The sequence below is a fragment of the Centruroides sculpturatus genome, unplaced genomic scaffold (genome assembly GCF_000671375.1).
Source record: "Centruroides sculpturatus isolate CEXI.00-Female unplaced genomic scaffold, Cexi_2.0 scaffold1812, whole genome shotgun sequence".
NCBI classification, from domain to species: domain Eukaryota; kingdom Metazoa; phylum Arthropoda; class Arachnida; order Scorpiones; family Buthidae; genus Centruroides; species Centruroides sculpturatus.
Window position 1 is genome coordinate 85,626 of NW_019386588.1, and position 11,284 is coordinate 96,909.

At 33.8% G+C, this 11,284-nt stretch overlaps 1 long non-coding RNA gene across 1 annotated transcript in view; it reads left to right on the top strand.

The window, feature by feature from the left end:
• Nucleotides 1–9,181, top strand: part of LOC111615364 — a 33,290-nt gene extending 24,109 nt beyond the window's left edge. The window contains exon 3 of the long non-coding RNA XR_002755068.1: nt 9,050–9,181. This is a non-coding gene — a long non-coding RNA (uncharacterized LOC111615364). The remainder of the gene's footprint in view (nt 1–9,049) is intronic.
• The last annotated feature ends 2,103 nt before the right edge of the window (nt 9,182–11,284 follow it).

An 11,284-nucleotide genomic window follows, 5' to 3' on the forward strand; every position in this document is an offset into this window, starting at 1 on the left:
TTGAGTTCATACAATCTTTCTAGATGTTTGATCATTTGCCTATTAGTTGTCGTTTTTATAATTGCCGCTTGATTCCATTGCACGTTAATATCCTGTTGCTTTGCGTACGATGCCAACACAGTGTTATCAAGGTTCCTATCGATCGTATATTTGTGTTCCTTGAGCCTTTGCTTTAGACCGCGCATTGTCGCACCCACGTAAACTAGCCTGGAATCGAATCGTTGGTCATGTAAAGGTACCGAATATATACCCGTTGTTGAATTCCGATCCTCCTTCCTTTTATCGTTTCTTAAAAGTTTGAAAATAGTGGGATTGCACCGGTATACAATGTGAAAGTTATTAGACCTGGCAGTAGATCTGTGTATCTTGCTCAAAAATGGGATGTAATTAAGCACTATTCGTTTATTAAGGTCAACCTTGGGAGAATGCCGTGCAGTGGATTGGGAGGATGAAATAAGATCCTCTATCTCTTCCTTTGGATATTCGTGTAGGTGGGCTATCTTAAGAATGTACTTTAGCTCTCTTATCGTGTCTCAGAAACTTGTACAATGCGTATAAGCACGTTTAATCCATGATCTGAAAACCACCAATTTGATACGCTTGGGATCGACTGATTGGCGTGGGATGATAACAGGTTGAAAGCAAGGTTTACGGTAAATATCGGTCCCGATCTCCCCTTGCTTGCACGTAATGGAAATGTCCAGGAAGTTAACAATGGAGTCGCTCTTCTGGTCAATCTGCAATGTTAAACCGTAAGAGTTATTGTTGATCTTGTTTAAAAAATATTGTAGGTTAGGCTCTTCACGCCAAAGTATGAAAATGTCATCAATATATCTAGCATACAAAACGATTTGCTGTTGAAATTCGGGTAGAATGGCGTTTTCAAGTTGCCGCAAAACCAATTCGCAAAGGATTGCAGATGTAGGACTACCCATAGGTATGCCTCTTCCTTGTAAGAAGACATTTTGTTCAAACTCAAAAAACGATGTGTAACAAATTAAATGCGCTAATTCCAGGATATGAGCATGATATGACGACGCATTTTCTATATTGATAAATAAAAACTCCCTTACGGCACAGAAGCAAGGAGGTAATTTTATCGAAGGGTACATGGATTCCGTATGACTGTAGGATTCTGTAGGACCAAGGATTCTGATTTCCGTGATGACCATATTCGACTACAAATCCTTGTACCCTTCGATAAAATTACCTCCTTGCTTCTGTGCCGTAAGGGATTTTTTATTTATCAATATAGAAAATGCGTCGTCATATCATGCTCATATCCTGGAATTAGCGCATTTAATTTGTTACACATCGTTTTTTGAGTTTGAACAAAATGTCTTCTTACAAGGAAGAGGCATACCTATGGGTAGTCCTACATCTGCAATCCTTTGCGAATTGGTTTTGCGGCAACTTGAAAACGCCATTCTACCCGAATTTCAACAGCAAATCGTTTTGTATGCTAGATATATTGATGACATTTTCATACTTTGGCGTGAAGAGCCTAACCTACAATATTTTTTAAACAAGATCAACAATAACTCTTACGGTTTAACATTGCAGATTGACCAGAAGAGCGACTCCATTGTTAACTTCCTGGACATTTCCATTACGTGCAAGCAAGGGGAGATCGGGACCGATATTTACCGTAAACCTTGCTTTCAACCTGTTATCATCCCACGCCAATCAGTCGATCCCAAGCGTATCAAATTGGTGGTTTTCAGATCATGGATTAAACGTGCTTATACGCATTGTACAAGTTTCTGAGACACGATAAGAGAGCTAAAGTACATTCTTAAGATAGCCCAACTACACGAATATCCAAAGGAAGAGATAGAGGATCTTATTTCATCCTCCCAATCCACTGCACGGCATTCTCCCAAGGTTGACCTTAATAAACGAATAGTGCTTAATTACATCCCATTTTTGAGCAAGATACACAGATCTACTGCCAGGTCTAATAACTTTCACATTGTATACCGGTGCAATCCCACTATTTTCAAACTTTTAAGAAACGATAAAAGGAAGGAGGATCGGAATTCAACAACGGGTATATATTCGGTACCTTTACATGACCAACGATTCGATTCCAGGCTAGTTTACGTGGGTGCGACAATGCGCGGTCTAAAGCAAAGGCTCAAGGAACACAAATATACGATCGATAGGAACCTTGATAACACTGTGTTGGCATCGTACGCAAAGCAACAGGATATTAACGTGCAATGGAACCAAGCGGCAATTATAAAAACGACAACTAATAGGCAAACGATCAAACATCTAGAAAGATTGGAAATCTATAAAGCGCACATGAAAACCGGTTGCATAAACCATAGAGACGCCGACTCATTGTCTACTGCGTGGAGGTCCTTTTACAATTATTAATTTTTCACTATTTATTTGATTTATTTGTTAATTTTTCATTAGTGCATCCGCTAGGGCGTTTTCCGTTAATTTTTGTTTAGGTATTTATTTATTTCGAACGCATTTTATGTTCTATATTTAATATTCTATTTTCAGTAACTGAGGATGATCGTTAAAAAACGATTGAAAACGTTTTTATTTTATTAAATTTTGCTGGATTTATATCGGTGTAGTTTATTCTTCAACTTATTCTACTTCCAGTACGTATTTATTATATATATTGTCATTACTATATATGTACTTAATATAACCATTTCACATGACCTGATAAATAACATCAGAAATTACCTCTGTAAATAATATAAATATCCTCACTATTGTAATATTGAATGTATTTATCCTTGTAAGAATTGTTTGTAAAATTATGTTGATGTATCCTTTATTCCCGATAATGCTATTATGCAGGGCTGGGATATGTGTGTTCACACCTTAATAAAATAACGATTGATTGATTGATTAATTGTATTTGAAATTTAGCACTTGTGGTCGTCCATATACTTTCTTTAAACATAGTGTCTTTACACGTGACACTTTTTATGTCATAAAGACACTGTAAGGACTCTGATTAGGGGGAATTTTTTATTCCCTACTGTCAGGATGGCTCTAAGGTCTATGCGTATGTGGGTGGTGGTTTTGAGGAGGGAGCAAAAATAAGTGTTTCACACAGAAAACCATTTATTCTTGTCGAAAATGCTTATATATTTTTTTGCAAAGGTCCTTAAGTTCAGAACTTGGGTTGTCTTCGGAAGTAGTTTTTGGAGTCAATCTGGTCCTACGCTAGAGGGGCCCATGACAGCATTGAGTGAAAATTTCGAGATCTGAAGTGACAGTACACGAAAGATGAAAGGAAACACGACATCTGGAGGCAAACAAACACAACAGGTAGTCTAGTGGAAGCTCTCTTTTGTCCTTGAAATCAGTGTTTTTATAAGTTTTTCGAGATCGACTTGTTGCTAATTGGACAGACTTTTCCTCATCGCTTTCTAATTGGTCTTCCTCCTGTCTCCAGATGTAGATGGAGCTTTGTATAGTTCGCGGGAAAAGTTGGCTGGAGATGGTTTATCTGACACCATCTTTTAGACTCTGATCGCATTTAATCATTGACTATGACACCTATGCTCATTTTGATATTTTGCTAGTTTTGTTTTACTTACTAAACTGCGACTTAAGTTTTCTTTTTTTAAGTTTTTTCTTTTTAAACTTTCTTTACCTAAAATTTTGTCTTTCCTGTTACTCTTCATGAGCATCGACATCAAAGTCCGCTGTCGCTGGCTCGACACCTATATAATTTGTTTTCTTGATGGTTTAACTTAACAAATTTTTACATATCCCCTTTTTTTGGGAGGGCTATTTCAGGGGCCTCACACACTGATGTGGTCGAACGGATTTGATAAACTCCTCTATTTCATTTATTTTTCTCTTTTTCGAGACTCACAATTGTAGGGTTAACCCTCATTGCTGCCATTGTTAGAATAAAAACCACATGTCTACTTTGACATCATAAAACAGACTTTTCTTTATTGGAGGAATTTTGGCATAAAAATTTTACAGCATAAAAAGTAGAGACATGCTCTACTCTGTTTTCAGTTATGTTTCAGCCAAAATTTCAGAAAAATTTTTACGCTTTCTGTTTTATGCTAGATTTTACAACGAATTTTATGTATATGTGTTCCTGGCCTAACAGCTTCTAATGAGTTGCCAAACTTGTATGAAGTCTGGCATTATCATGGTGAAACACACCTTTTCTGTTTGATGGTATCACTCAATTTGTCCAGTTGATGGCAGTACACTTCCAAATCAATTGTGAAATTGTCTGATAGAAGCTCCAAAAAAAAAATTCCTTAAAATCCAACCAAACAGCATCACTTTTTTTGATGAATATTGGCTTTCAAAGCACTTTGAGCTGACTCATCTCTCCTACTCCACAAACACTTGCATTCGACATTGTTATAAACAATCCATTTTTCATTGCCAGTTATGATTTGCCTCAAAAATGGATCATTTTCTTTACGTTTGAGAAGCAAATCACATAATTATGTCAGTGCAACGGAGCTAATCTCTTTCTTTAAGAATGTGAGGAACCCATATATTGAGCTTTTAAAAGAAACCGAGTCATTTCAAGTAATCATAAGCAGTTGAATTTGACAAATTTAATCTCTTAGCGATTTCTCATTTTGTTTTAATTATGTGAAACCGTGCTTTGAAATTCGTTTCTGCTTCTAACACAATAAAATGCTATAAATTAAGACACTTTTGGTTTTTCTCATCTTTATTTATTTGATAACAAGATAACCACCAAATAACAAGATTTTATTTTATTTGGCGGTTTTCTTCAATCAATACCTTTATTTTGTCTTCATCAGCTTCAACTGACCTTCTAGAACATGGTGCATCTTCAATATTGAAATTGCTGGAACAAAATTTTGCAAACTAGTTTTGGCATTGTTGTTCTGTCAACATATCTTTTCCATATACACCACACAATTTTTTTCTTGCTTGTACAGCATTCTTACTTTTTCAGTAATAATAAAACAAAATATGCCAAAAATCTGCTTTTGATTTTCCATATTTGATGGAACACAAAAAAAAAACAATTGCAAAGAATCAAACAAAATTTTTTACAAATAAGCCTTGAAATGTAAGCTGTCAAAATATATAATGACAATATGATTTAGAATGAAATTGGCAGGTAAAAATACAACTAATCCATCTGGTGGTAAAAAACAAAATTACTTTTGAAACAATCCAATGAATTATCCCTGCCTATTAACAGTGATATCCAAGAACAGGTTCATAGGTAGGAGTATTGACAATTGAGGTTGAAAAGGAACTTATCATGAAGCATGAAAGCAGTACATAGGTAGTGGATTTGGTAGCCATGTTTAAGTTGTCAAAGTCAATGATGTGCACTATTTTTAAGAACAAGCAAAAAAAAAAAAAACAGCAAATTTGGCTAAAGGTATGACAGTGTTTACCTCCAGATCACATGTTATTGGGGAGATGGAAAATCTCCTCCTAGTGTGGATAAATGAGAAAAAACTGGTAATATCATCTCTGAGAAGATTATTTGTGAGAAAGCCAAGCAAGCTGAATAGTAACATTGAGAAATGGGACATTGCCACTCCTCACTAAAGTATATAAAATTCAATTTTGGTTCAAGTCTTTCCTCAATAATGCCTATCTACATTTTACTACAGAATAAATATAAGAATTTAATGTGAATTTCTATTTAATGTATATAGGGTCTAGAAGAGCCAGTTTGGTCAAACTGTGGGTCTTCTAGATCCTTATTGCGGCTTCCATATAGGACCCGTATCTTCTTATTAGAGGTGGTGGTCTGACTTTGGTTCTATTCCTCTATATATATAAATTACTGTTTAAATACAGGATGATGATCTCGTGTATTTCTGATAGGTGGTATATGGCTCCTATTGTGACAAGATTTGGCCACTCCCAGTGTACTGTATATGGTAACTTGCAAGAAGTATAAGTTCTATAAAAAGGAAATTTGTGAAAGTCAGAAAAATACATTTTGGTATTACTGTCAAATTTTTCCATTGAATAGCCTGAGATGAATCTACAAGGCATGAACAGAAAAACTCTGAGAAAACTATTATTAATTTATACTAGTTTAAATTTCCATTTTTGATAGATTCTAACAACTATTGAATCAAGAAGCCTTACAAAAATATCAGGAATGAAATCAACTCTATCAATATTTATTGACAAGACTATGTCTTGTTTCTAAAATCATACTGCCCTTATATCCTTACCAGCATAGAGGTATGAAGGAGTACATGTCGAGAGTTGATATTTGGACAGAGTATTAGGTGCCCAAATCATTTGTGCATAAAAATATCCAGGCTCGTAGATAGTCGGGACCGAGAATCGAGTCAAAATAAAATACAAAATGGCGACCCTCTTCTACAAACGGGCAAAACAGCCACCTCATCCCACCGAAGTCGGGCAGGGGAGAGTACCACTCACAGTCATTCTAAGAAGTGAACTCTGACCTTAGGACCGAACACGTAGTTTCTTCTATGTTAAATAAAATTTGTAATCTAATTTTGTAAATTTGGGAGTGCTTCAAATATGACGTTAAAACGGTTTTATGTCGTTACAAGTGGGCTTTTTTTAACATTATCTAGTATAGTAAAATCGTAGGACCGATAAAAATTTGACGTTATATTAGGATTGGCGTTACATTCGATAACGTTATAATCGGGTTAAACTGTATATTGTTTGTGCAAAATAAAAAAATAATTTTGGACGATACAATAACCACGATTATTATTATTTTTTTAATGGGAACTATTTGTTACACATCAACAAAAATTCAACCCGGGCCGACACGCAATGGAGAGAAATTTTGAAATTAGATAGGTTAATTTCATCAGAGATGCATGATGGATGATCTCACGATCATGGCCAGCGAAGTTTGAATGATCACGCCCAAAAGCAGCGATATCGAAGAAGATAGGAGAGTGAGAATGAGACCTGCCTTGAGCATCAGTGATTCCGTCTCTGAGACATAGTCTTGTCCCAAATACGGTTTTGCTGTTTTACTTGTTTTGTTTATATCATGATGGATTTTAGGGCATGGTTTAATTCAGGGATGGCAAACCTTTTTGAGTTCATATACTATACAGCAGGGGTGACCAACAAGTCGATCATTTGTGATGTCTTGACTTAATGTGTTACACTTATAACTGAATGCGTAACGCACAAATGCAACTGTAGTGATATCGGACCTCCTCGTCCTCCCTCAGATGCGGTTTTGTCGGTCGATGTGCAATCCATTTGTATACAGTTGTAAAAGGGGAATAAGAAATGTAGACAAGGAAAGAAAGAAAGGTGGGAAGAGGGACAGAGAGTAAGGTTGGGACACGGTAGAGAGAGGAAGGGTGAAGTGCTGATCCCCAAAAGTGACAACGTTGAGTTCCAATTTTTCTTCTGTTTAAAATGTAAGTACCTTTTCTTCGTGTTTTAAATTAAATTGTGGCTTTTCTTACCTATCTAAACATAGTATGTATTTCACATCTACCTCTCGCCACTTAGACTATGCCTACAACAATAAGTCGATTGCGACACATTTTTAAGATAAAAAGTAGATCTTATGTACACAAAAGTTGGCCACTCCTGCCATATAGTAAACATTATTTTTAAAAACGTTTGTGTTCTAAAGTTTTAGAATTTAAATAAAGATTTTTATAAAAATCAAATGAATAAGCTTTAATTAGAACAAATGTAAAGAATCTGATTAAGAAAAGGATGATAATACACTAAACTAAATATAAAACTATAATAAAAACTGAAATTAAGAAAATTAAAAGAAATTTTATGATCTGTTGCATGCCAGATTATTTTTCCCAATATGCCACTTTGGATGCACATGCCATAGGTTTGCCATTCCTAATTTGGTGAAATGATATGAGTTCATAAATTGTTTTGAAAAATTAACATACATGATTCAGGTCTAACCAGATGCCAACACAAGCTACATTTAAAATTAACAAGATCCTAGTATAAAACAATGAAATGAAATATATATTAGAAAATAGTAAACTTAAATATGTAATCTTAAATATATGCATTAAATTTTACATAATTTAGGTTTAAGCATATTTCAGTTCCTGCATGTGCCAGTTTTTGAATTGAGATAAAGACTTCTGATTAGACTGAATGTCATTATGAATGATTTTCCTATTGACTACATTCCAATAGGAAATTTTTCAGTGCATAAAAAGAAATTTGTTCTGCTCAATTCTGCATTCAATTTCAGCAGAAACTTCATCAAATAATAATGTTATTTTCTGTTTCCATCCATATTTATGATGTATCTTGCATATTTGCATTTGACTCAAGTCCACTTTGGTTTTAAAACAGTGAGATGATCACTCTGCCTTTTCTTTACATCAACATTAAACATTACCAAACATGTCAAATATGTCATTAATATGACTAAAATAAATACAGAGAAAACTCGAGAGTATGGAATTTGAGCAGATAAACCACCCAAGTTGATATCTAAAGATCTAGCCTATATTTTTAGTGAGACAACACGCATCGTTTTCATTTGAAAATACACAAACACAAACGTATATTTTACTTTCTGTGCTCTTTTGTTTTATTTTGAGATCATTTCAAGGAATATTGTATTTGCAATATTCCTTGAAATGATCTCAAAATGGTAATGGATTGAAAATTGGTAAAAATTACATTCACATTTTAAAGTAGTGACCACATTTTTTGTTCAAGCTTGCCTAAGCTGAAAATTTAAGTCCCATCCAATCCTGGCTTTCACCTTAAGCATTTTTAGTTCCTGCATGTGCCAGTTTTGTTTAAAATTACAGTATTTGTAAAAACCACCACTAACATTTTCTTTCCTCTATAGGAAAAAATTTCAGGTATAATCATTTGAAAAATGAGGACATGCAAAAGTTACTTTAAGATCTCCTTTTCTAAATCTTTAGAATTTTTGCAATAATGTATATTATGTACTATGTATATTAATTAACTAACATTACTGTATATAACCAAATCGTTCCCCCATTGTAAGAAATAATTTAAATCAATAAACATTAAATTAAATTAAAATTTAAAAAAAATTAAATTGTCTTTCCTCTAGCACGATGATAACTGACGTCCAACTAGCCATTTTTGCTAATTTATTGGGAGTTTTATTGTTCATGTTGGTGGTAGTCTATCACCACGTTTCTGTCAACAATGCAAGAAAAGTGACACTGTAATAATAATAATAATAATAATAAGGTAATTTCCAAAAACTTGAAAAATATCAATTTGGTACTTTTGAAAGATTAAAAAAAATATTTTTTATTGATATTTTCCAGATGACAACAGACTTCTATGAAGCACATGGGTGTCATTATTATCAAGAAAATTATTCTTAAAGAATATCTTGTTGCAATTATTAATTTTGATAATCTTGCAAATAAAATGGATTTGTTTTGAATTGTTTTCCTTATTTTGTTCAGATTTTATATATGAGGAGTATTTTTTCAACCTTCAATGTATGTACCAGGGGAGAGAAAAGTAAGCAGTGAATATCAAAACTGTTTTATTTCCAAAAATTGACAGATATACTTTTCAGCTACTTATTTCAATTTAGGCATCATACTAGTTATCATGCTAGTACAGGGGTCGGCAACCTGCGGCTCGTGAGCCACATGCGGCTCTTTGGATGTGAAGCTGCGGCTCTTTAGTTCCATACGCAAATATTATTTATTTTATAAAAAAAAAAAAAACATTTAATTAAAAATCGTTCTGAATCGAGTAACGAGGATTAGGCACTGATTCTATCTCTCAGCCACTNCGCACCCCCCAGTGACATGCATCGTCACTGTCGTCAGTCTGTCAGAAGCTCTCGAATGACGCCGTCGTCGGATGTTTCTATTATCTAATTTGTTGTGAAAAACACTACTTATATATGAATAAATAGATATTTTTTCTTATGAATAAATAGATTAGTTTTTTATCAAAAAACTTTATTTATGCAAGTACTATTTATTGTTGGCAAGAAAAAAATTTTGTGGCTCTTTAAAAACTTTGAAATTTTGTAAATTGTAATTTTGGCTCTTCCAACTCAAAAGGTTGCCGACCCGTGCTAGTATGATGCCTAACAAAGTTATCATACTAGCTTTTCTATACTCTCATCAAAGTAGGTTGCCACCAGGTCACTTACCAATCCTTTATGCTGACCTTCAACTCCTCATTGGTTTGGAACCCGTCCTCCCAACCACTGCTTCAAGTAAGTGAACAAGTGGAAAGCATTTGGTACTAAATTTAGGCTATATGGCAGATGAATACTTTCCATTTGAACTTCCTAAGTAGTTCCTGTGTCTGTACTGCAGTGTGAGGATAAGTATTGCTGTTTTTTAAAAAAAAAAGCTTTAAATAATGAACAATTTGTTTCAATTTGATATCAATAATTGCAACCAAAGTTATTACAAGAGGTTTTTTCCAACCTCCAATGTACCAGGAAGAAACTGAACAGAATATTTTCCAGTTCTATCAAATACTATTACTTTTGTATGCTAGTATTGTACAGAATAATCACTGCTAAGATTAAGGTCTGTAAAGAAATAATGCATACATGAAATATGTGTTTAATTTCACACATTGTTAAATTGGTATAAACAAACATTAAGCTCATTGATGTATTTGTAAGTAATTATTTTTAACATATTCATAAATTATAGCAATTTGGTTGTAATTTTTAAATATAATATACACATAGTATGCATAATTATCATACTAATGAATGATAATAAGCAATATGCAAGTTAAAATGCACCTCATTTACCCTCTTTTGCATAATAATTGTATCATTCTGATATAAGTTTTATAAAATGCCGTGAGGAAAAGAATTGAGCAAAAGTGAAGTGAGAAAAATCTTTCTATATCAAAAACAAGGAAAATCTTTTCAGAAGTATTGAAATCTAAGAACTATAAGAACTATTGGAGCAATTCAAAATGTTATTAAAAAAAGAGATCAATATGCAATATGGGATAAATAAATAAAGGTTTGGAAATAAGTTCTAAGTGAGAAGAAAAAGAAGAGTTTTCCATCTTGCCGTTGTTGCTAGTTTGTCATCAAAAATGTCTCGTGCAACAGTAGCTAATGTTTTTCAAAAATAATGAAAGCAACCAAAGGGATATTTAGCAGACAGATGGCAGGTGGTGGAGTCGTGGTTTGGTCAGCATTTGCTTTTAATGGCAAAGCAGATATTTTCTAAAATAATTCTATCATTATGATATGAAAGTATGTTATTTGAACATCTTAGTCCATTTGGACCACTGATTGGAGGAAAAGAGTGGATATTTAAGCAAGACAATGTTTCCT